Raw genomic sequence first — 24,874 nt, 5'->3', positions numbered from 1 at the left:
TTTTCGATGGGAGACATGTCTGGACTGCAGGCGGGCCAGGAAAGTACCCGCAGTCTTTTACTACGAAGCCACGTTGAGGTAACACGTGGTTTGGCATTGTTTTGCTGAAATAAGCAGGGGTGTCCATAATAACGTTGCTTGGATGACAACATATGTTGCTCCAAAACCTGTATGGACCATTCCGCATTAATGGTGCCTTCACAGATGTGTAAGTTACCCATGCCTTGGTCACTAATACACCACCATACCATCACAGATGCTGGCTTTTGAACTTTGCGCCTATAACAATCCCGATGGTTATTTTCCTCTTTGCTCCGGAGGACACCACGTCCATAGTTTTCAAATATAATTTGAAATGTGGACTCATCAGACCACAGAACACTTTTCCACTTTGCATCAGTCCATCTTAGATGAGCTCGGGCCCAGCGAAGCCGGCGGCGTTCCTGGGTGTTGTTGATAAATGGCTTTCGCTTTGCATAGCAGAATTATAACTTGCACTTACAAATGTAGCGTTCAACTGTATTTACTGACAATGGTTTTATGAAGTGTTCCTGAGCCCATGTGGTGATATCCTTAACACACCGATGTGGGTTTTTAATGTAGTACCGCCTGAGGAATCATTAAAAGATTACAGTTGGTACAAAATGCGGCTGCTAGACTTTTGACAAGAACAAGAAAGTTTGATCATATTACGCCTGCACTGGCTTCCTGTGCACTTAAGATGTGACTTTAAGGTTTTACTACTTACGTATAAAATACTACACGGTCTAGCTCCATCCTATCTTGCCGATTGTATTGTACCATATGTCCCGGCAAGAAATCTGCCTTCAAAGGACTCCGGCTTATTAGTGATTCCCAAAGCCCCAAAAAAGTCTGCGGGCTATAGAGCGTTTTCCGTTCGGGCTCCAGTACTCTGGAATGCCCTCCCGGTAACAGTTCGAGATGCTACCTCAGTAGAAGCATTTAAGTCTCACCTTAAAACTCATCTGTATACTCTAGCCTTTAAATAGACCTCCTTTTTAGACCAGTTGATCTGCCGCTTCTTTTCTTTCTCCTATGTCCCCCCCTCCCTTGTGGAGGGGGTCCGGTCCGATGACCATGGATGAAGTACTGGCTGTCCAGAGTCGAGACCCAGGATGGACCGCTCGTCGGGACCCAGGATGGACCGCTCGCCTGTGTATCGGTTGGGGACATCTCTACACTGCTGATCCGCCTCCGCTTGAGATGGTCTCCTGTGGACGGGACTCTCGCTGCTGTCTTGGATCCGCTTTGGACTGAACTCTGGCGGCTGTGTTGGAGCCACTATGGATTGAACTTTCACAGTATCATGTTAGACCCGCTCGACATCCATTGCTTTCGGTCCCCTAGAGGGGGGGGGGGGTTGCCCACATCTGAGGTCCTCTCCAAGGTTTCTCATAGTCAGCATTGTCACTGGCGTCCCACTGGATGTGAATTCTCCCTGCCCACTGGGTGTGAGTTTTCCTTGCCCTTTTGTGGGTTCTTCCGAGGATGTTGTAGTCGTAATGATTTGTGCAGTCCTTTGAGACATTTGTGATTTGGGGCTATATAAATAAACATTGATTGATTGATTGATTGATCAAAGCTCCGTAATATCATCGCTTACGTACAGTGATTTCTCCAGATTCTCTGAACCTTTTGATGATTTTACGGACCGTAGATGCTAAAATCCTTAAATTCCTTGCAATAGCTCGTTGAGAAATGTTATTCTAAAACTGTTCGACAATTTTCTTACAAATTGGTGACTTTCGCCCCATCCTTGTTTGTGAATGACTTAGCATTTCATGGAAACTGCTTTTATACCCAATCATGGCACCCACCTGTTCCCAATTAGCCTGCACACATGTGGGATGTTCCAAATAAGTGTTTGATGAGCATTGCTCAACTTTATCGGTATTTATTGCCACCTTTCCCAACTTCTTTGTCACGTGTTGCTGGCATCGAATTCTAAAGTTAATGGTCTATTGCAAAAAAAAAAAAGTTTATCAGTTTGAACTTAAAATATGTTTTCTTAGTAGCATATTCAACTGAATATGGGTTGAAAAGGATTTGCAAATCATTGTGTTCCGTTGTATTAACACAATTTCCCAACTCATATGGAAACGGGGTTTGTACTTTTAGGTCATACAAAGCACAAATTGAGTGAGTAAGAGAGACGGGAGTAAGGGGGTTGGTGGTTGGTGGTTGATGTGATGTTTTAAAAGGCCAGAAGATCTCAAATAGTCATGCTTGAAACTAGTATTCACAGTGAATTTCCGGCCACAGTGCCATGCCTAAGTCCCCTTGATTATTTTCTGGTTCAGGGCTTGCTGCATTTCAAAGGCTCTCCGCCTGCCTACGTCTGCCGTTGGGCCTCGTTAAGGGGCCTATATTTCAGCGGGGAAACACAGGGGGGAAAAAAAAAAAGCCCAAAGCTAAATTAGAAGTGACTATCAATCACACAGAGTTCTCATTCTTCCACATGGGGTGTGGCGCGGGCCGAGTGGGCTGATATTTGGCCATGTGTTGGTTATAAAAGGTGGAATTTAGAGTGAGGCATGGGAAAGTCTTCAAGACGTGACTAAAGCCTCTGTCCTGTGTGAAGAGCTTCTTGTGGAAACACACCATCATCCTTTGCCATGCATATGATGTTTGACTTACATTTACATCATTTTACAGTTATATATTCTCAAAATGTGAGGAGACATTGCTGCTTACATCGCTCTGAAAAGTAGATCTTTTTTTTCACAGGAGCTGTCACGAAAGTGTCTTGGTGAGCTTCTCAGCGCTTTTAAAAAGAAATGTACAGTATTTTCTGTATCAATATACAAGCCGGATTTTCCAGGAGACTCCCGAAATTCAGCGCCTCTCCCTGAGCTGGAGGCCACGCCCCCTCCAGTTCCATGCGGACCTGAGTGAGGACAGCCTGTTTTCACGTCCGCTTTCACACAATACAAACAGCCTGCCTGCCCAATGACGTTATAACTGTAGAATGATCGAGGGCAAGTTCTCGATTTCTTATGTGGGTTTATTGTTAGGCAGTTTCAGTAACGTCCTCCCAGCGCGGTAACAACACACAACAACAGCAGTCACGTTTTCGTCAACCGTAAACCAGTTCGTCTGCCGTAAACAGCAATGTTGTGACACTCTTAAAGGGGAACATTATCACAGCATAGCTCGGTTGGTAGAGCGGCCGTGCCAGCGACTTGAGGGTCGCAGGTTCGATTCCCGCTTCCGCCGTCCTAGTCACTGCCGTTGTGTCCTTGGGCAAGACACTTTACCCACGTGCTCCCAGTGCCACCCACACTGGTTTAAATGTAACTTAGATATTGGGTTTCACTATGTAAAGCGCTTTGAGTCACTAGAGAAAAGCGCTATATAAATATAATTCACTTCACTTCACAATTTCAGAAGGGTTAAAACCAATAAAAATCAGTTCCCAGTGGTTTATTTTATTTTTAGAAGTTTTTTTCAAAATTTTACCCATCGTGGAATTTCCCGGAAAAAGGCTTTAAAGTGCCTGATTTTCGCTATCTGTGAAGCCACCGTCCATCCAGTGATATACATGCTATCCAGGCGGATATCACAGCAAGATATAGCGACATTAGCTCGGATTCAGACTCGGATTTCAGTGGCTTAAGCAATTCAACAGATTACGCATGTTTTGAAATGGATGGTTGGAGTATGGAGGCAGATAGCGAAAACGAAATTGAAGAAGAAACTGAAGCTATTGAGTGAATAGCTACTAACGCTATTCGGCCTTGTCTGCCTTAACATCGCCGGTAAAATGTGGGCATGTTAGCATCGATCAGCAGGCAGTCATGCCGCGACCAAATATGTCTGATTAGCACATAAGTCAACAACATCAACAAAACTCACCTTTGTGATTTCGTTGACTTTATCATTGGAAATGCATCTGCAGGTTATCCATACATCTCTGTGCCATGTCTGCCTCAGCATCGCCGGTAAAATGTGCAGACCAAACAATCGGGACTTTCGCATCTTGTGACACTGTAGCAACTTAAATCCGCCGATTGGGAAGTGTTTGTTTGACATTAAATGTGGGTGGAGGGAAAGGCTGGATGCAAATATAGCTACAAATGTACATAGAGCTAGCCTAAATAACATGTTAGCATTGATTAGCATGCCGTGCTAATCGATGCACATTCTACGTAAATCAACTTGAATCAGTCCCTGATCGTGTTGTTACACCCTCCGACAACACACTGACGAGGCATGATGTCTCCAAGGTACGGAGACATCAAGATCATTTAGAGTTCGGAAATCGGTTAGAAAAATACATGGTCTTTTTTCTGCAACATCAAGGTATATATAGACGCTTGCATAGGTCTGGTGAGAATGTTCCCCTTTAAACAGGACAATAATGCCATCTACTGTACATGCATATGGTTAGAAAAATAGTGACGGAGAATAGAACAAGGATGGACAATTCAACCCTTAACTCAACAATGAGTAGATGAGTGTTATGTGTGTGTATATGTGTAACTAAATGAACACTGAAATTCAAGTATTTATTTATCAATATATATATATATATATATATATATATATATATATATATATATATATATATATATATGTGAAATACTTGACTATTAACCACGCCCCACCCCCCACCAGAGGTCTCAAGTTTGGCAAGTATGATATAAGCTGCACTAAAATTCGACAGAACATAGTTGGGAAACGAAGTGAAAGTAAGCGGTTTGCGATCAATATCAATTTCTGGTCCAGTTAGGTTGTTGTGTCTTTGCGTTTGCGTTAATTGTGGCTGAAAGTTGTTGTGTTGTGACCTTTCTCTGCCACAGTAGTAAGCAAACACAATCGACACCAAGACTAAGGTAGGCACAAGGCAGAAAAAAGGATAACTAATGACCTATAATTAACCAGTAATGATAGGTTAAGATTAGAGGAACTAACACAACGTTGATATTGTTGTTGTTGTTTGCATCACAACAGCTGTTCTACACTACAATAATAAACACATTGTTAAATTAAAGCTGCAAGCAGCGATGGACGGGACCGACTTTTGCTGGTGTTTCCTGCCTTTACCCATTCAACATATCTTTACCTGCACTTTACCTACCTTCCCTGCATCCTGGGGTCACATTGGTGCTTATTTCTGTCTTTCATACACGCTGGTGCTTCCTGCCATCATCCAGACAACATATCTTTACCTTCACTTTACCTAGCTTCTCTGTATCCTGGAGTCAAACTGGTGCCTCCTTCTTTCACCCAGTCAACATATCTTTACCCGCACACTACCTAGCTTCTCTGCATTGTGTGGTCACGCTGGTGCTTCCTGCTTTTAAGCGGCCATCTTAAAACGGCAGCAGCACAGCGATTCTTTGAAGGCTCGTAAAATCAAAACCGGAGCAGTTAGAAAAACTCTTTCATCAACTTTTAATCAGAAGGGTTCAATCTCTCTCCTGTGCGAGTTTGAAGCCGACACAACAAACGCACTCAGAGGAGATAATGTTTAAAAAAAGGTGACGGGTTTTTACAAAACTTGTTTTGAAGGGGTAATTGCCAACTTCCTGTTGATTTTTGCTGATGGATGTCGAATAATGAAATGTAGGTCTAAGTGAGACGTACATAGAGGTTTCTGTTTCATGTCTCTACGACATTCCTCCAGGAAGTTACATGCGGTTTTGTCTGTGTTTTCTTCCTAGGAGCAGTTTTGTCCGTGTTTTATTCATAGGGGGCACTAGAGCGCGATTTTGAGTTTTTTTGTTTTTTTTTAATTAAATCGCAATTTTCGCCGGTCCTGATGTGTGTGTCCAGTTTGGTGAGTTTTGACGCATTTTAAGGGGGTCCAATTACAGCTCAAACAGGCAAAAAGGAAATTTTTTAGGAAACTTTAGTTTTGAAGGGGTTTTTGCCAACTTCTTGTTGATTTTTGCTGAAGGAGGTCAATGAATGAAATGTAGGTCTAAGTGAGACCTACATAGAGGTTTTTGTTTCATGTCTCTACAACATTCTTACCGGAAGTTACAAGCGGTTTTGTCTGTTTTCTTCTTAGGAGCAGTTTTGTCTGTGTTTTATTCCTAGGGGGCGCTACAGCGCAATTTTGAGTTGTTGTTTTTTTTTTTTTTAATTAGATTGCAATTTTTGCTAGTCCTTATGTGTGTGTCCATTTTGGTGAGTTTTGAAGCATTTTAAGGGGGTTAAATTACAGCGCAGAGGCAAAAATGAAATTTTTTAGGGAACTTGTTTTGAAGGGTTTTTTGCCAACTTCCTGTTGATTTTTGCTGAAGCATGTCAATTAATGAAATGTAGGTCTAAGTGAGACCTAAATAGAGGTTTTTGTTTCATGTCTGTACAACATTCTTACCGGGAGTTACAAGCAGTTTTGTCTGTGTTTTATTCCTAGGAGCAGTTTTGTCTGTGTTTTATTCCTAGGGGGCGCTACAGCGCAATTTTGAGTTTTTTATTTTTATTTTATTTATTTTATTTTTTTTTATTAGATCACAATTTTCGCCAGTCCTGATGTGTGTGTCCAGTTTGGTGAGTTTTGAAGCATTTTAAGGGGGTCAAATTACAGCGCAAAGAGGCAAAAATAAAATTTTTTAGGAAACTTGTTTTGAAGGGGGTTTTGCCAACTTCCTGTTGATTTTTGCTGAAGGATGTCAATTAATGAAATGTAGGTCTAAGCGAGACCTACATAGAGGTTTTTGTTTCATTTCTCTACGACATTCCTAACCGAAGGTACAAGCAGTTTTGTCTGTGTTTTATTCCTAGGAAGGTACAAGCAGTTTTGTCTGTGTTTTATTCCTAGGAGCAGTTTTGTCTGTGTTTTATTCCTAGGGGGCGCTAGAGCGCAATTTTGAGTTTTTTTTTTATTATTATCATTATTTTTTTTATTAGATTGCAATTTTCGCCAGTCCTGATGTGTGTGTCCAGTTTGGTGAGTTTTTAAGCATTTTAAGGGGGTCCAATTACAGCTCAAAGAGGCAAAAAGGAAATTTTTTAGGAAACTTTTGTTTTGAAGGGGTTTTTGCTCACTTCCTGTTGATTTTTGCTGAGGATGTCAATTAATTAAATGTAGGTCTAAGTGAGACCTACATAGAGGTGTTTGTTTCATGTCTCTACGACATTCCTAACGGAAGGTACAAGCAGTTTTGTCTGTGTTTTCTTCCTAGGAGCAGTTTTGTCTGTGTTTTATTCCTAGGGGGCGCTACAGCGCAATTTTGAGTTTTTTATTTTTATTTTATTTATTTTATTTTTTTTTATTAGATCACAATTTTCGCCAGTCCTGATGTGTGTGTCCAGTTTGGTGAGTTTTGAAGCATTTTAAGGGGGTCAAATTACAGCGCAAAGAGGCAAAAATAAAAATTTTTAGGAAACTTGTTTTGAAGGGGGTTTTGCCAACTTCCTGTTGATTTTTGCTGAAGGATGTCAATTAATGAAATGTAGGTCTAAGCGAGACCTACATAGAGGTTTTTGTTTCATTTCTCTACGACATTCCTAACCGAAGGTACAAGCAGTTTTGTCTGTGTTTTATTCCTAGGAAGGTACAAGCAGTTTTGTCTGTGTTTTATTCCTAGGAGCAGTTTTGTCTGTGTTTTATTCCTAGGGGGCGCTAGAGCGCAATTTTGAGTTTTTTTTTTATTATTATCATTATTTTTTTTATTAGATTGCAATTTTCGCCAGTCCTGATGTGTGTGTCCAGTTTGGTGAGTTTTTAAGCATTTTAAGGGGGTCCAATTACAGCTCAAAGAGGCAAAAAGGACATTTTTTAGGAAACTTTTGTTTTGAAGGGGTTTTTGCTAACTTCCTGTTGATTTTTGCTGAGGATGTCAATTAATTAAATGTAGGTCTAAGTGAGACCTACATAGAGGTGTTTGTTTCATGTCTCTACGACATTCCTAACGGAAGGTACAAGCAGTTTTGTCTGTGTTTTCTTCCTAGGAGCAGTTTTGTCTGTGTTTTATTCCTAGGGGGCGCTACAGCGCAATTTTGTGTTTGAGTTTTTTTTAATTTTTTTTTTATTAGCTCGCAATTTTCGCCAGTCCTTATGTGTGTGTCCAGTTTGGTGAGTTTTGAAGCATTTTAAGGGGGTTAAATTACAGCGCAAAGAGGCAAAAATTAAATTTTTTTAGGAAACTTGTTTTGAAGGGTTTTTTGCCAACTTCCTGTTTATTTTTGCTGAAGAAAGTCAGTGTATGAAATGTAGGTCTAAGTCAGACCTACATGGATGTTTTTGTTTCATGTCTCTACGACATTCCTATCGGAAGTTACAAGCAGTTTTGTCTGTGTTTTCTTCCTAGGAGCAGTTCTGTCTGTGTTTTATTACTAGGGGGCGCTAGAGCGCAATTTTGAGTTTTTTTTTTTTATTATTTTTGTTTTTTTGTTATTAGATCGCAATTTTCGCCAGTCCTTATGTGTGTGTCCAGTTTGGTGAGTTTTGAAGCATTTTAAGGGGGTTAAATTACAGCACAAAGAGGCAAAAATTAAATTTTTTAGGAAACTTGTTTTGAAGGTTTTTTTTGCCAACTTCCTGTTGATTTTTGCTGAAAGATGTCAATTAATGAAATGTAGGTCTAAGTGAGACCTACATAGAGGTTTTTGTTTCATGTCTCTAAGACATTCCTAACGGAAGGTACAAGCAGTTGTGTCTGTTTTTTCTTAGGGGGCCCTAGAGTGCAATTTTGAGTTTTGGGTTTTGGTTTTTTGATTAGATTGCAGTTTTCGCCATTCTTGATGTGTGTGTTGGATTGGGGAGTTTTGAAGCATGTTAAGAGGGTTAAATTAAAGCTCAAAAGCGGCGGTATAATAAAAATAAAACCTTAGAAATACAATAGGGTCCTCTGTCCCAAAGGGACATTTGGTCCCTAATGATGACCTTTCTGACTGACTCCATCAAACAGAGGGATTATTGTTGCACTTTTTTCAGTAAAGCGTATGTCACTACTGTCAAATGCATCTTCATTAGGCCATTTATTAGTCAAGGTATTGTGAGGAAATGGACTTTATGACCTGCTGACAAAGTGAGGGGAGCTTCATCACAATAACAAAGGCCATCAATGGACAGTACCGGGACAAAAGGAGCACGCAGTAAATGGAGAAATGCTTTGCATTGAAACCATTCCAGTTTCCTTGGCGTCATGTGAAAGTATGCAGGGTGAGCGCGGAACATTCCGGGCTTGACGCTGCTTTGAGGAAAGACCCCGACGCCAGACCGAGCGGCGGCGCCATTGTCAATTTGTCCATCCGGCGTGCTCTTAAGCAACACACAGAGGGTGGCGACAAAGGGAGGGACGGGCTCGCCAGGCGGAGCGCAATAAAAGGATGAAAGAGAGGAGCGGCGGAGATGATGTAAGGGGAGAGAAGATGGACAGAAGAGCGACCGAGAGGGGGAGACAGGTGCCTGGAGGTTAGGCAGTAGACAGGAAGATGGATGATGAAGACCCCCGCTGGGTGTCCGTCTCTGCGCTCCTGGGAGCGTGGTGGGAGGAGGGCGGTAGGGTTCTTCTACGTTCCTCCAAAGTTCTCCACCTCCTTTTTTTTTTTCCCTCAAGAGATACAGCCCAGCAGGCACAAAACATTGATACAATCGTTGGATCCACGTTGTTGGTTGGGAAATGACCACATTTACTTAGGTAAAACGGAATCCATCCAATTTGGGTCCCACATGTGACTATCACATTGTTTACGTGTCTAATAAAGATGTGATTAATTTATGACGTCTCAGGTATGATTCACTACAAAAAGGCCCCACAGCACACTGGATTCCAGTTCATTGAAATACCACAAGACTGGATATCGCATAATTACACAGTATTCTGGACATCTGTGTTGCTGAATCATTTGCAATTTGTTCAATTAATAATGGAGACGTCAAAGAAGAAAGCTGTAGGTGGGAAGCGATGTATTGCGGCCGCCTTTAGCAACACAAACACAGGCGGTGTTTCCTTGTTTACATTCCCGAAGGTGAATCCAATCCAATCCACTTTATTTATATAGCACATTTAAACAACAATAACGTTTCCAAAGTGCTGCACAGCCATGTTAAAAACAATATTATGCTCCACCAATGACTGAATAAAACAAAAAATGAATAAAAATAAATCCAATAAAAACAAATATGATTAAAAACTATTTTAAAGGGTAAAATCAATTAAAACAGTAAAATAAAAATCAAAGTGTATAAAAAACACAGAGGACAACAGAGGACAGAGGACCACACAACTCACGTAGTGTTAAAAGCCAAAGAAGACGAGACTTAAAACACTCCTGTGGAAGCAGTTTGAACATGGAGCGGCAGAGTGTTCCAGAGCTTAGGGCCGACCACAGAGAGAAGGCCCCTGTGAAACTTTACTATGGAACAGAGCGGTCAAGCGAACATGGTTCCCGACCACATGTCAACCGGCAGGTTTTAGTGAGAAAATTGTGGTAATAAGTCGGCTCTTACCGTAGACATGAGCGGAGCTTGCGTCCTCCTGCAGCTGCGGACTCTCTTACCTCCTCCCACTGGAGACACCCCTCCAACTTTCAGGTACCATATAATCTCACTAAAACACTAGCAACACAATAAGCAGATAAGGCATTTTCCAGAATTATCCTAGTAAATGTGTCTAATAACATCTGAATCGCTCCCACTGCCCTCGTCTTTTTTCTTTTCTCATCCACAAATCTTTCATCCTCGCTCAAATTATAATAATAATAATAATGGATTAGATTTATATCGCACTTTTCTATTGTTAGATACTCAAAGCGCTCACAGAGAAGTGGGAACCCATCATTCATTTGTGGTGGTAAGCTACATCAGTAGCCACAGCTGCCCTGGGGTAGACTGACGGAAGCGTGGCTGCCAGTTTGCGCCTACGGCCCCTCCGACCACCACCTATCATTCATTCATCATTCATTCACCAGTGTGAGCGGCACCGGGGGCAAAGGGTGAAGTGTCCTGCCCAAGGACACAACGGCAGCGACTTGGATGTCAATAGGTGGGAAGGGAACCTGCAACCCTCAGGTTTCTGGCACGGCCGCTCTACCCACTACGCCATGCCGCCCCAAATTAATGGGGAAATCGTCGCTTTCTCGGTCCGAATCGCTCTCGCTGCTGGTGGCCATGATTGTAAACAATGTTCAGATGTGAATAGCTCCACAACCCGTGACGTCACGCGCACATTGTCTGCTACTTCCGGTACAGGCAAGGCTTTTTTTATTAGCGACCAAAAGTTGCAAACTTTATCGTGGATGTTCTCTACTAAATCCTTTCAGCAAAAATATGGCAATATGGCGAAATGATCAAGTATGACACATAGAATGGAGCTGCTATCCCCTTTTAAATAAGAAAATCTCATTTCAGTAGGCCTTGAATCATCATTTGTCCATGAGTGCGGTAGAAGCAGCAAATACAACACACAGTAGCTCACTTACAGTCTGTAGATGTCACCATGACTTTCCGGCTGACGGTGTCAAAACAAAGTTAAAAGTGGCGTCTTTAAACTTCACAAATTAAACGCGTGTAACAAATTAAACCCTTTTTGTTTTGGCGCTGCCGGAGAATTTCAACTTCCTTATCAGACAAGGGAACGTACCTGATTGGCTCTTCGTCGCTGCTGTGCCCCGCCCCCTTCCTTTCAGACGTTATCAAAGAGCTGTGATTGGATATATTCTTATCCACCGACAAGATTACGTTAAATATGATTGGATTTCGCGTATGTTCGTCAACACTGGGGGCGGGGTCGCGTGAGCCTGACGCTAACAAAGGAGGGAAGATGTCAATTTTAATTTATTTTTATTTTTATTTTATTTTATTGAACTACACAAATACATTTAGAATTCACACAAAAGTCAAGGAACTTTCAACATAATTAACAATCTACACATCAGGTTGAGCAAATCACGACATCAGCAAAACATGTCAAGGAAAGAAAACAAAAACAAATACAGATAGAGTTGTAAATATTAAATAATAAAATATAAATAAAAATATGAAAGATAAAAAGGGCTACCTAAATCACTTTAAATGTTTTTAACAAAGATATCAATTTAAGGGTTTTTGTACTCTTGATAATTGTAAACCATTAAGCCGATTAAAAAATGTCGGCCTTACTTTCAGAAATAGACATTTAAGTAAAAAATGTTTGTGCCTGGAGCATAATAATGTTGACAAACATTTTTATGTTACATGATACCTCGACCCCCCCAAAATTCAAGACTCTCATGGGAAAAAAAAATTTGACTATTTTGCCACCACACAGTGGAATGCACTACTAAAAGAACTTAAAATTTAAACTTCCCTGCTATATTTTAAAACTGCCCTAAAACCTCTACCTGATCTGAACCTAAATTGATCCCCAGCAACTTATATATATATATATATATATATATATATATATATATATATATATATATATTTCCATATGAATTGGGAAATTGTGTTAAATGTAAATAAAAACGGAATACAATGATTTGCAAATCCTTTTCAACCCATATTCAGTTGAATATGCTACAAAGACAACATATTTGATGTTCAAACTGATAAACCTTTTTTTTTTTTTTTGCAAATAATCATTAACTTTAACACGTGACAAAGGAGTTGGGAAAGGTGGCAATAAATACTGATAAAGTTGAGGAATGCTCATCAAACACTTATTTGGAACATCCCACAGGTGTGCAGGCTAATTGGGAACAGGTGGGTGCCATGATTGGGTATAAAAACAGCTTCCCCAAAAATGCTCAAGTCTTTCACAAGAAAGGATGGGGCGAGGTACACCCCTTTGTCCACAACTGCGTGAGCAAATAGTCAAACAGTTTAAGAACAACGTTTCTCAAAGTGCAATTGCTAGAAATTTAGGGATTTCAACATCTACGCTCCATAATATCATCAAAAGGTTCAGCGAATCTGGAGAAATCACTCCACGTAAGCAGCATGGCCCGAAACCAACATTGAAAGACCGTGACCTTCAATCCCTCAGACGGCACTGTATCAAAAACCGACATCAATCTCTAAAGGATATCACCACATGGGGTCAGGAACACTTCAGAAAACCACTGTCACTAAATACAGTTGGTCGCTACATCTGTAAGTGCAAGTTAAAGCTCTACTCTGCAAAGCGAAAGCCATTTATCAACAACATCCAGAAAGGCCGCCGGCTTCTCTGGGCCCGAGATCATCTAAGATGGGCTGATGTAAAGTGGAAAAGTGTTCTGTGGCCTGACGAGTCTACATTTCAAATAGTTTTTGGAAATATTGGACATCGTGTCTTTCGGACCAAAGGGGAAGCGAACCATCCAGACTGTTATCGACGCAAAGTTCAAAAGCCAGCATCTGTGATGGTATGGGGGTGCATTAGTGCCCAAGGCATGGGTAACTTAAACATCTGTGAAGGCACCATTAATGCTGAAATGTACACACAGGTTTTGGAACAACATTTGCTGCTTCATGGACGCCCCTGCTTATTTCAGCAAGACAATGCCAAGCCACGTGTTACAACAGCGTGGCTTTGTAAAAAAGAGTGCGGGTACTCTCCTGGCCCGCCTGCAGTCCAGACCTGTCTCCCATGGAAAATGTGTGGCGCATTATGAAGCATAAAATACGACAGCGGAGACCCCGGACTGTTGAAGGACTGAAGCTCTACATAAAACAAGAATGGGAAAGAATTCCACTTTCAAAGCTTCAACAATTAGTTTCCTCAGTTCCCAAACGTTTATTGAGCGTTGTTAAAAGAAAAGGTGATGTAACACAGTGGTGAACATGCCCTTTCCCAACTACTTTGGCACATGTTGCAGCCATGAAATTCTAAGTTATTTATTATTTGCACAAAAAAAAATCAAAATAAAGGTTATGAGTTTGAACATTAAATATGTTGTCTTTGTAGCATATTCAACTGAATATGGGTTGAAAATGATTTGATGTCCAATTATTCAATCATTTTGGTCCAGCATTTTCTTTTTTTACTCGGGGGTATATCAGAGAAAAATTGTCCCTGATAGGGATATGATCTTATTTGGGTGGTCTTCAGAAACACAAAAGCTTCCAAAACATATTAGAACTGTGTTGCTGCTTGGGACGGTTTTGGCCAAAAGACTCATTCTCAGAGACTGGAATACTCTATCTGCACCCAACTTCAGGAACTGGTTAAATGAACTTGTGAATGTAATGACTCTTGAAAAAATAAGATTTATAAACTCTACAAATATGAATAAATGGGAATTAACCTGGAAACCTTTACTGACATATATTGAAGCATAACTTATAGACATTTAAAGGAAAACTAAACTGCCATTTTTTTGTAGTTGTATTCCTTTTTAATTTTTATTGTTATTATCTTTTGTACTGATTCAACACTACATTTGTTTTTCTTGTGTCACTTCTGATATGGTTTTGTCATGGTTTACTTGCTTTTTTGTTCTGTTTTTTTTTTTTTTGTGATTGTTTTGTATTGATCAAGCCCTGTAACTTTTCCTTTTTTTTCCCCTCTAAGTGTGTACGGTGGACAGGCCCTCGGGAGGTGATCTTGTGAACACTTCCTGAGGATCCTTGATGCCGAGGTATGTTCATCTATTTTGCTGTGATCTCGATAGCCTGCTGATCGTGAGCCGCAGCGGGATGGATGGATATATATGTATATATATATATATATGTATGGATATATATATGTGTGTGTGTATGTATATATATATACAATATATGGGTATATTTTCTAATAATGTCTGTACTGTAAACCTTGAGTTGTTAAAGTTCATGTGCACCTCTCTCCTCAAGTGTGTATGTGTGTGTGTATGAGTGGATGTGACTGTTTGTCATTTTAACTGTAAAATCTAATAAAATATATTTGCACAAAGAAAATGATTTGCAAATCATTGTATTCTGTTTATATTTACATCTAACACAATTTCCCAACTCATATGGAAATGGGGTTTGTATATATATATATATACATATATATATATATATATATATATATTAAAAAAAAAGTAGTCACATGTCCACTGATGTTTAAAAATTATTACATTGCCCCAACGATTTCGCCATTTTTTTCCCCCTCGTGCACTAATTGACTTAAAGAGCGTGCACGTGATGATGTCATGTTATCGATGGGAAAATGCATTTTTCGACGGCTTGGAGACCCTGAGCGTAACAAGCGGTAGAAAATGGATTGATGGATGGACTAGAAAGGACAGATAAAAAAATAAATAAAAATAATAACAACAAGGGACGGCGTGGCGCGGTGGGGAAGAGTGGCCGTGCGCAACCCGAGGGTCCCTGGTTCAAATCCCACCAAGTACCAACCTCGTCACATCTGTTGTGTCCTTGAGCAAGACACTTCACCCTTGCTCCTGATGGTTAGCGCCTTGCATGGCAGCTCCCTCCATCAGTGTGTGAATGGGTAAATGTGGAAGTAGTGTCAAAGCGCTTTGAGTACCTTGAAGGTAGAAAAGCGCTATACAAGTACAACCCATTTATTTATTCAAAAATAAAAATAATTGATTAAAATGTTTTATTTTTTTATTCAGTCCTACTCCGGGCCGGATTTTGGACGCTGGCGGGCCGTGTCTGGTCCGTATTTCGGGGACCCCTGGTTTAAAAGTTGTAGTTTCGATTTGTTGTACATTTATGATGCCTTCCCACTCCTAGGTGCCATTACCCCTGAGGGTAAGTAAGAATTGGGAGTGTCAGGCCCAGCCAGGACATTGAAACATGTCATCTGGTGTCATTGGGGGGGGGGCCACTCTTGACATTGATGGAAGGGATATCAGGGCCCCCCCCCCCCATGTACGCCTTGCCTCCTTCAGACTGGTAAAGTGAAGTCAAACGGTGTGTAATTAGGCGGCGGTCAAAGCGGGTCCTGTTTGGAGAGCTGGGAGACTTTAAGGACTGCAGGGTGTCAGTTTGCGATGAATGGTGGGAATACAACGGTGAGGACGGGGGAAAGACACGTTTTTTTTTTTAACATACAACTCAATGTTTACTCACCTACACTTACTGGGGTGTGTGTGTGTGTGTGTGTGTTCTGGCAATGCTTACCTAATTGGGACATCGCTCTGTTTACACAGTCGCCTTTAAAGACCTACTGAAAGCCACTACTAGCGACCACGCAGTCTGATAGTTAATATATCAATGATGAAATATTAACATTGCAACACATGCCAATACGGCCTTTTTAGTTTACTAAATTACAATTTTTAATTTCGCGCGGGAATATCATGCTAAAACGTCTCGGTATGATGACGCGCGTGCGTGAAATCACGCATTGTAGAGGACAATTTTTTCAAACATCATTCCCAGTAATAAGTCGTCTATTTTCATCACATAATTCCACACTATTCTGGACTTCTGTGTTGCTGAATCTTTTGCAATTTGTTCAATGAGTAATGGAGACGTCAAAGAAGAAAGCTGTAGGCGGGAAGCAGTGTATCGCGGCCGCCTTTAGCAACACAAACACAGCCGGTGTTTCATTGTTTACATTCCCGTAAGATGACGGTGAAGCTTTACTATGGAACAGAGATGTCAAGCGAACACGGTTGGATTGGACAACACACACAAAGTACAGTGTATTATGCGGCGATCATTTCGAAAGATCGTGTTTCGAAGAGGGTCCCCTGCGAAAGGCAGTTCCCAGCTATAAGTCATCTGTTTTCATCGCATAATTCCACACTATTCTGGACTTCTGTGTTGCTGAATCTTTTGCAATTTCTTCAATGAATAATGGAGACGTAAAAGAAGAAAGCTGTAGGTTGGAAGCAGTGTATTGCGGCCGCCATTAGCAACACAAACACAGCCGGTGTTTCATTGTTTACATTCCCGAAAGATGACGGTGAAGCTTTACTATGGAACAGAGATGTCAAGCGAACACGGTTGGATTGGACCACACACACAAAGTACAGTGTATTATGCAGCGATCATTTCGAAAGATCGTGTTTCGAAGAAGGTCCCTTGCGAAAGGCAGTTCCCAGCTATAAGTAATCGGTTTTAATCGCATAATTCCACAGTATTCTGGACTTCTGTGTTGCTGAATCTTTTGCAATTTCTTCAATGAGTAATGGAGACATCAAAGAAGAAAGCTGTAGGTGGAAAGCGGTGTATCGCGGCCGCCTTTAGCAACACAAACACAGCTGGTGTTTCATTGTTTACATTCCCGAAAGATGACGGTGAAGCTTTACTATGGAACAGAGATGTCAAGTGAACACGGTTGGATTGGACCACACACACAAAGTACAGTCTATTATGCGGCGATCATTTCGAAAGATCCTGTTTCGAAGAGGGTCCCTTGCGAAAGGCAGTTCCCAGCTATAAGTCATCTGTTTTCATCGCATAATTCCACACTATTCTGGACTTCTGTGTTGCTGAATCTTTTGCAATTTCTTCAATGAGTAATGGAGACATCAAAGAAGAAAGCTGTAGGTGGGAAGCGGTGTGTCGCGGCCGCCTTTAGCAACACAAACACAGCCGGTGTTTCATTGTTTACATTCCCGAAAGATGACGGTGAAGCTTTACTATGGAACAGAGATGTCAAGCGAACACGGTTGGATTGGACCACACACACAAAGTACAGTGTATTATGCAGCGATCATTTCGAAAGATCCTGTTTCGAAGAGGGTCCCTTGCGAAGGGCAGAGATGGGCATCGCCACCACCCGTCGACTGGTGCTGCAGAAAGGTGCGGGGCCGACCTTCAGCTTGTACAGGTACGACCATATAATCTCACTAAACCACTAGTAACACAATAAACAGATAAGGGATTTTCCAGAATTATCCTAGTAAATGTGTCTAATAACATCTGAATCGCTCCCACTGTAGTCTTTTTTTTCTAGTCCTTCACTCTCACTTTCCTCATCCACGAATCTTTCATCCTCGCTCAAATTAATAGGGAAATCGTCGCTTTCTCGGCCCGAATCGCTCTCGCTGCCGGTAGCCATGATTGTAAACAATGTTCAGATGTGATGAGCTCCACAACCCGTGACGTCACGCGCACATCATCTGCTACTTTTGTTACAGGCAAGGCTTTTTTTTTTATCAGCACCAAAAGTTGCAAACTTTATCCCACTGTATAGTCTTTTTTTTCTAGTCCTTCACTCTCACTTTCCTCATCCACGAATCTTTCACCCTCGCTCAAATTAATGGGGAAAATGTCGCTTTCTCGGTCCGAATCGCTTTCGCTGCCGGTGGCCATGATTGTAAACAATGTTCAGAACCCGTGACGTCACGCGCACATCGTCTGCTACTTCCGGTACAGGCAAGGCTTTTTTTTATCAGCACCAAAAGTTGCAAACTTTATCCCACTGTATAGTCTTTTTTTTCTAGTCCTTCACTCTCACTTTCCTCATCCACGAATCTTTCATCCTCGCTCAAATTAATGGGGAAATCGTCGCTTTCTCGGCCCGAATCGCTCTCGCTGCCGGTGGCCATGATTGTAAACAATCTTCAGAACCCGTGACGTCACGCGCACATCATCTGCTACTTCCGGTACAGGCAAGGCTTTTTTTTATCAGCACCAAAAGTTGCAAACTTTATCCCACTGTATAGTCTTTTTTTTCTAGTCCTTCACTCTCACTTTCCTCATCCACGAATCTTTCACCCTCGCTCAAATTAATGGGGAAATCGTCGCTTTCTCGGTCCGAATCGCTCTCGCTGCCGGTGGCCATGATTGTAAACGATCTTCAGAACCCGTGACGTCACGCGCACATCGTCTGCTACTTCCGGTACAGGCAAGGCTTTTTTTTATCAGCACCAAAAGTTGCAAACTTTATCCCACTGTATAGTCTTTTTTTTCTAGTCCTTCACTCTCACTTTCCTCATCCACGAATCTTTCACCCTTGCTCAAATTAATGGGGAAAATGTCGCTTTCTCGGTCCGAATCGCTTTCGCTGCCGGTGGTCATGATTGTAAACAATGTTCAGAACCCGTGACGTCACGCGCACATCGTCTGCTACTTCCGGTACAGACAAGGCTTTTTTTTATCAGCACCAAAAGTTGCAAACTTTATCCCACTGTATAGTCTTTTTTTTCTAGTCCTTCACTCTCACTTTCCTCATCCACGAATCTTTCATCCTCGCTCAAATTAATGGGGAAATCGTCGCTTTCTCGATCCGAATCGCTCTCGCTACTGGTGGCCGTGATTGTAAACAATGTTCAGATGTGAGGAGCTCCACAACCCGTGACGTCACGTGCACATCGTCTGCTACTTTTGTTACAGGCAAGGCTTTTTTTTTATCAGCACCAAAAGTTGCAAACTTTATCATCGATGTTCTCTACTAAATCCCTTCAGCCAAAATATGGCAATATGGCGAAATTATGAAGTATGACACATAGAATGGACCTGCTATCCCCGTTTAAATAATAATTCAGTAGGGCTTTAAGCTTTTCTTGTAAAATTGCGACTGTTATTGAGTAAAATTCGAATAATATTACACGTGTTCAGTTTTTCTTGATCAGTGTGTGTGAGATTTAATTTTGAAGCTGATGCTCATAATGTTGCTACTAAAAATGCAAAGTAGAATAGACGTATATTTCATTTAAATGTCGGCCTTCCCGAAGCGGGCGCGCCCTCTCATATCTGCACGCTGGAGGAATGTGAGCGTGGAGTCGAGCTGATTTAGTCCTTCTTTGATGCTCCCTCTAGTTAGTCGCCTCCCGCTGAGCTCTGACATCCTGTCAGCATGAAAGCTCCTCTCATCCCCCGGGTTTGTCGCTACACAACCACAGAATGTGTGTGTGTGTGTGTGTGTGTGTGTGTGTGTGTGTGTGTGTGTGAGCCAGAGAGCGGAAGATGTTTCCTATACAGAAGGAACGAAGAAGAGAGTTAAACGAGCAAAAGGAGGGGGAGAAAATGTTGCATTTTATCATGGATGATGAGACAGTAGGTCTGGGTTCTGGCTTCGGGCCTGTTTGTGTTTCCTCTCTCTGCGTCTGCACGCTGTAATTCTACCAGGATTTAGTTGCCACCATAACAAAGTGTCGATACAGATGAAATATGAGCATCAATCAAGGCATGAATCGCTCAGTTCTTCAAACAGATTGGAATTAAAAACGTGTGTGTGTGTGTGTTCTTGTATTTCCACCCTTCTTGAGTAATGAACAAGGAAAGGTGCCTTCCATCTGAAGTTAAGACCAAAATCATGTCATTTGTCATATAAAGTTCCGACTTTTATCGCAATGTTGCCAATTTTTTTAGTTCTTGTAAAAAAAAAAAATGGTAAAATGATGACTTGTCATAATTTTCCATCCATCCATCCATTTTCTACCGCTTATTCCCTTTCGGGGTCGCGGGGGGCGCTGGCGCCTATCTCAGCTACAATCGGGCGGAAGGCGGGGTACACCCTGGACAAGTCGCCATCTCATCGCAGGGCCAACACAGATAGACAGACAACATTCACACAATTTTGGCAAATAAAATTCAGATTATTATTATAATATTGCCAACATTTTAAAGGTCGCTTATAAAATTGTGACTTTTCTGTTTTCATAAAATTCCTAACATTTGAAGCTTTTCTTGTGAAATTGCGACTGTTATTGAGAAAAATCCGAATAATGTTGCACAAGTGTTCAATTTTTCTTGAAAAATTTTGACTTGTGTTGAGTAAAATGATGACTTTTATTATAAAACTGCCAAAATTCTAAGATTTTCCAGTAAAATTGCGACTGTTATTGCGTAAAAAATAACTTTTATCATGATATTGCACAAGTGTTCAGTTTTTTGTGTAAAATTGTCGAGTAAAATAACAACTTTTATGACAATACTAACCAAAATTCTAAGCTTTTATTGAAAAAATGCAACTGTTATTGAGTAAAATTCCAACTTTTATCATAAAACTGCACAAGTGTTCAGTTTTTCTTGTATAATTTTGACTTGTGTCGAGTAAAATGCCGACTTTTATTATAATAGTGCAAAAATTCTAAGCTGTTCTTATAAAATTGCGACTGTTATTGAGAAAAAATCGAATAATGTTGCACAAGTGTTCAATTTTTCTTGAAATGTTTTTATTTGTGTTGAGTAAAATGATGACTTTTATTATAACACTGCTAAAATTTTAAGATTTTCTGGTAAAATTGCAACTGTTTACTTTTATCATGATATTGCACAAGTATTCAGTATTCAGTTTTTTGTGTAAAATTTTGACTTCCGTCGAGTAAGATAACAACTTTTATTACAATACTAACCAAAATTCTAAGCTTTTATTGAAAAATTGCAACTGTTATTGAGTAAAATTTGAACTTTTATCATAAAACTGCACAAGTGTTCAGTTTTTCTTGTATAATTTTGACTTGTGTCGAGTAAAATGACGACTTTTCTTATAATAGTGCTAAAATTCTAAGCTGCGACTGAGTAAAAGTTGAACTTTTACCATAATATTGCACAAATGTTCAGTTTTTTTTGTAAAATTTGGACTGGCGTTGAGTAAAATAACAACTTTTATTATAATACTGCCAAAATTCTAATATTTTCTCTTAAAATTGCGACTGTTATTGTGTAAAAGTCGAACTTTTATCATGATATTGCACAAGTGTTTAGTTTTTCTTGTAAAATTTTGACTTGCATCAAATTAACCATTGCATCTAATGGAGAATGTCTCATTTGGGTGGGGAAATCTATCAAAATGAGGGTGGTCCCAAAAAGGAGGGATTTTTCACATTGACTGTGTGTCGCGTTTAAAAGTGCTCCCCCTCTGGTCAACATATGAAATAACAAGTGTGTGTAAGAAATTGAAATTAAGCCCCCTTTGGCCAAAATGCATTTAAAAATATAAGATAAATATCAAATATCAAAACATGCTTTTTGACAACCTTTAATCCATGTTGGGTTCTAACGTTGAATTTTTGTCATTTTCCAACCAATATTCTACAACACAAACACAACGTTTAAACAACATGCTTTTTGACAACGTTAAATCAACATTGGGTTCTAACATTGAATTTTGGTTATTTTCCAACCAATATTCTTCAACACAAACACAATGTTGAAACAACATGCTTTTTGACAACGTTAAATCAATGTTGGGTTCGAATGTTGAATTTTGGTCATTTTCCAAACAATATTATTCAACACAAACACAACGTTAAATCAATGTTAGGTTCCAACGTTGAATTTTGGTTATTTTCAACACAAACATAAAGTTGAAACAACATGCTTTTTGACAACGTAAAATCAATGTTGGGTTCTAACGTTGAATTTTGGTCACTTCCAAACCAATATTCTTCAACACAAACACAACGTTGAAACAACATAATTTTTGACAACGTAAAATCAAGGTTGGGTTCTAACGTTGAATTTTGGTCACTTCCAAACCAATATTCTTCAACACAAACACAACGTGGAAACAACATAATTTTTGACAACCTTTAATCAATGTTGGGTTCAAGCATTGAATTTAGGTCATTTTCCAACCAATATTCTACAACACAAACGCAACGTTGAAACAACATGCTTTTTGACAATGTTAAATCAATGTTGGGTTCTAATGTTGAATTTTGGTCATTTCCCAACCAATATTCTACAACACAAACATAACGTTGAAACAACATGCTTTTTGACAATGTTAAATCAATGTTGGGTTCTAACGTTGAATTTTGGTTATTTCCCAACCAATATTCTTCAACACAAACACAATGTTGAAACAACATGCTTTTTGACAACGTCAAATCAACATTGGGTTCTAATGTTGAATTTTGCTCATTTCCCAACCAATATTCTTCAACACAAACACAACATTGAAACAACATGCTTTTTGACAACATTAAATCAATGTTGGGTTCTAATGTTGAATTTTGGTCATTTCCCAACCAATATTCTTCAACACAAACACAACATTGAAACAACATGCTTTTTGACAACGTTAAATCAATGTTGGGTTCAAACATTGAATTTAGGTCATTTTCCAACCAATATTCTATAACACAAACGCAACATTGAAACAACATGCTTTTTGACAATGTTAAATCAATGTTGGGTTCTAACGTTGAATTTTGGTTATTTCCCAACCAATATTCTTCAACACAAACACAATGTTGAAACAACATGCTTTTTGACAACGTCAAATCAACATTGGGTTCTAATGTTGAATTTTGCTCATTTCCCAACCAATATTCTTCAACACAAACACAACATTGAAACAACATGCTTTTTGACAACATTAAATCAATGTTGGGTTCTAATGTTGAATTTTGGTCATTTCCCAACCAATATTCTACAACAGAAACATAACGTTGAAACAATTTGCTTTTTGAAAACGTTAAATCAACGTTGGGTCCTAACGTTGAATTTTGGTTATTTTCCAACCAATATTTTTCAACAAAAACACAACGTTGAAACAACATGCTTTTCTACAACGTTAAATCAATGTTGGGTTCTAATGTTGAATTTTGGTCATTTTCCCCAAAAATATTCTTCAACACAAACACAACGTTAAATCAATGTTCGGTTACAACATTGAATTTTGGTTATTTTCCAACCAATATTCTTCAACACAAACGCAACGATAAATCAATGTTGGGTTCCAACGTTGAATTTTGGTTATTTTCAACACAAACATAAAGTTGAAACAACATGCTTTTTGACAACCTTAAATCAACGTTGGGTTCAAACGTTGAATTTAGGTCATTTCCCAACCAATATTCTTCAACACAAACACAACATTGAAACAACATGCTTTTTGACAACATTAAATCAATGTTGGGTTCCAACGTTGAATTTTGGTTATTTTCAACACAAACATAAAGTTGAAACAACATGCTTTTTGACAACCTTAAATCAACGTTGGGTTCAAACGTTGAATTTAGGTCATTTCCCAACCAATATTCTACAACAGAAACATAACGTTGAAACAATTTGCTTTTTGAAAACGTCAAATCAACGTTGGGTCCTAACGTTGAATTTTGGTTATTTTCCAACCAATATTTTTCAACACAAACACAACGTTGAAACAACATGCTTTTCTACAACGTTAAATCAATGTTGGGTTCTAATGTTGAATTTTGGTCATTTTCCCCCAAAATATTCTTCAACACAAACACAACGTTAAATCAATGTTCGGTTCCAACATTGAATTTTGGTTATTTTCCAACCAATATTCTTCAACACAAACGCAACGATAAATCAATGTTGGGTTCCAACGTTGAATTTTGGTTATTTTCAACACAAACATAAAGTTGAAACAACATGCTTTTTGACAACTTTAAATCAACGTTGGGTTCAAACGTTGGATTTAGGTCATTTCCCAACCAATATTCTTCAACACAAACACAACGTTGAAACAACATGCTTTTTGACAACCTTCAATCAATCGAGTTCTGACGTTGATCCGACATTGAAATGTGGTCATTTCCCAACCAACAGCGTTGTCTCAATTTACAAACGCAGCTATTTTGCGAGGTTGTTTCAAAGTCAGTTTTAAAGGACGTGAAATCAAGGTTGCATCAACGTCTTGTTCCTGCTGAGCTTTGACAACTTTTATTTCCCCAGCAGTCTGCAAAGCTCCATTGGGCCTTGGTGGAGGTCTGGGCCTCTGGTGAGGGCCTCTGTTTGACCGGCCCTTTTTTCAACCCCTCATTTTACTCTAACACAAGAAGAAGACTGGCACTCACACACACACACACACACACACACACACACACACACACACACACACACACACACACACACACACACACACACACACACACACGGTAAGTGTGAACACCTAATGAGTAATAATCCCCCCCCCCACTAAAAGGGAGAAGACAGGCCCATCAGTGACCGTGTGACAGCAGGTTGCAGAGTTTGAACAAACACGAGGTATAATTACCCCGAGATCAGGTTCTGTTTGGACTGTTTGTCATCCTCGCACCGCCCCTATGGCTTTTTCATCTGCAGCCGCGCTCTTCAAGTCGCTCCTCACATCTCAGCTCAATGCAGAGAGACGGCAAACCA

At 40.0% G+C, this 24,874-nt stretch overlaps 1 long non-coding RNA gene across 1 annotated transcript in view; it reads right to left on the bottom strand.

The window, feature by feature from the left end:
• LOC133535444 (uncharacterized) overlaps positions 1-11,540 on the bottom strand; it is a 71,199-nt gene extending 59,659 nt beyond the window's left edge. Inside the window, exon 1 of the long non-coding RNA XR_009802223.1 lies at positions 11,401-11,540. This is a non-coding gene — a long non-coding RNA (uncharacterized LOC133535444). The remainder of the gene's footprint in view (positions 1-11,400) is intronic.
• Between the last annotated feature and the right edge of the window lie 13,334 nt (positions 11,541-24,874).

Source organism: Nerophis ophidion, linkage group LG16, assembly GCF_033978795.1.
Source record: "Nerophis ophidion isolate RoL-2023_Sa linkage group LG16, RoL_Noph_v1.0, whole genome shotgun sequence".
Classification (NCBI taxonomy): Eukaryota; Metazoa; Chordata; class Actinopteri; order Syngnathiformes; family Syngnathidae; genus Nerophis; species Nerophis ophidion.
The sequence above is the reverse complement of the archived record's forward strand: the minus strand, read 5'-3'. Positions and strand labels throughout refer to the sequence as shown.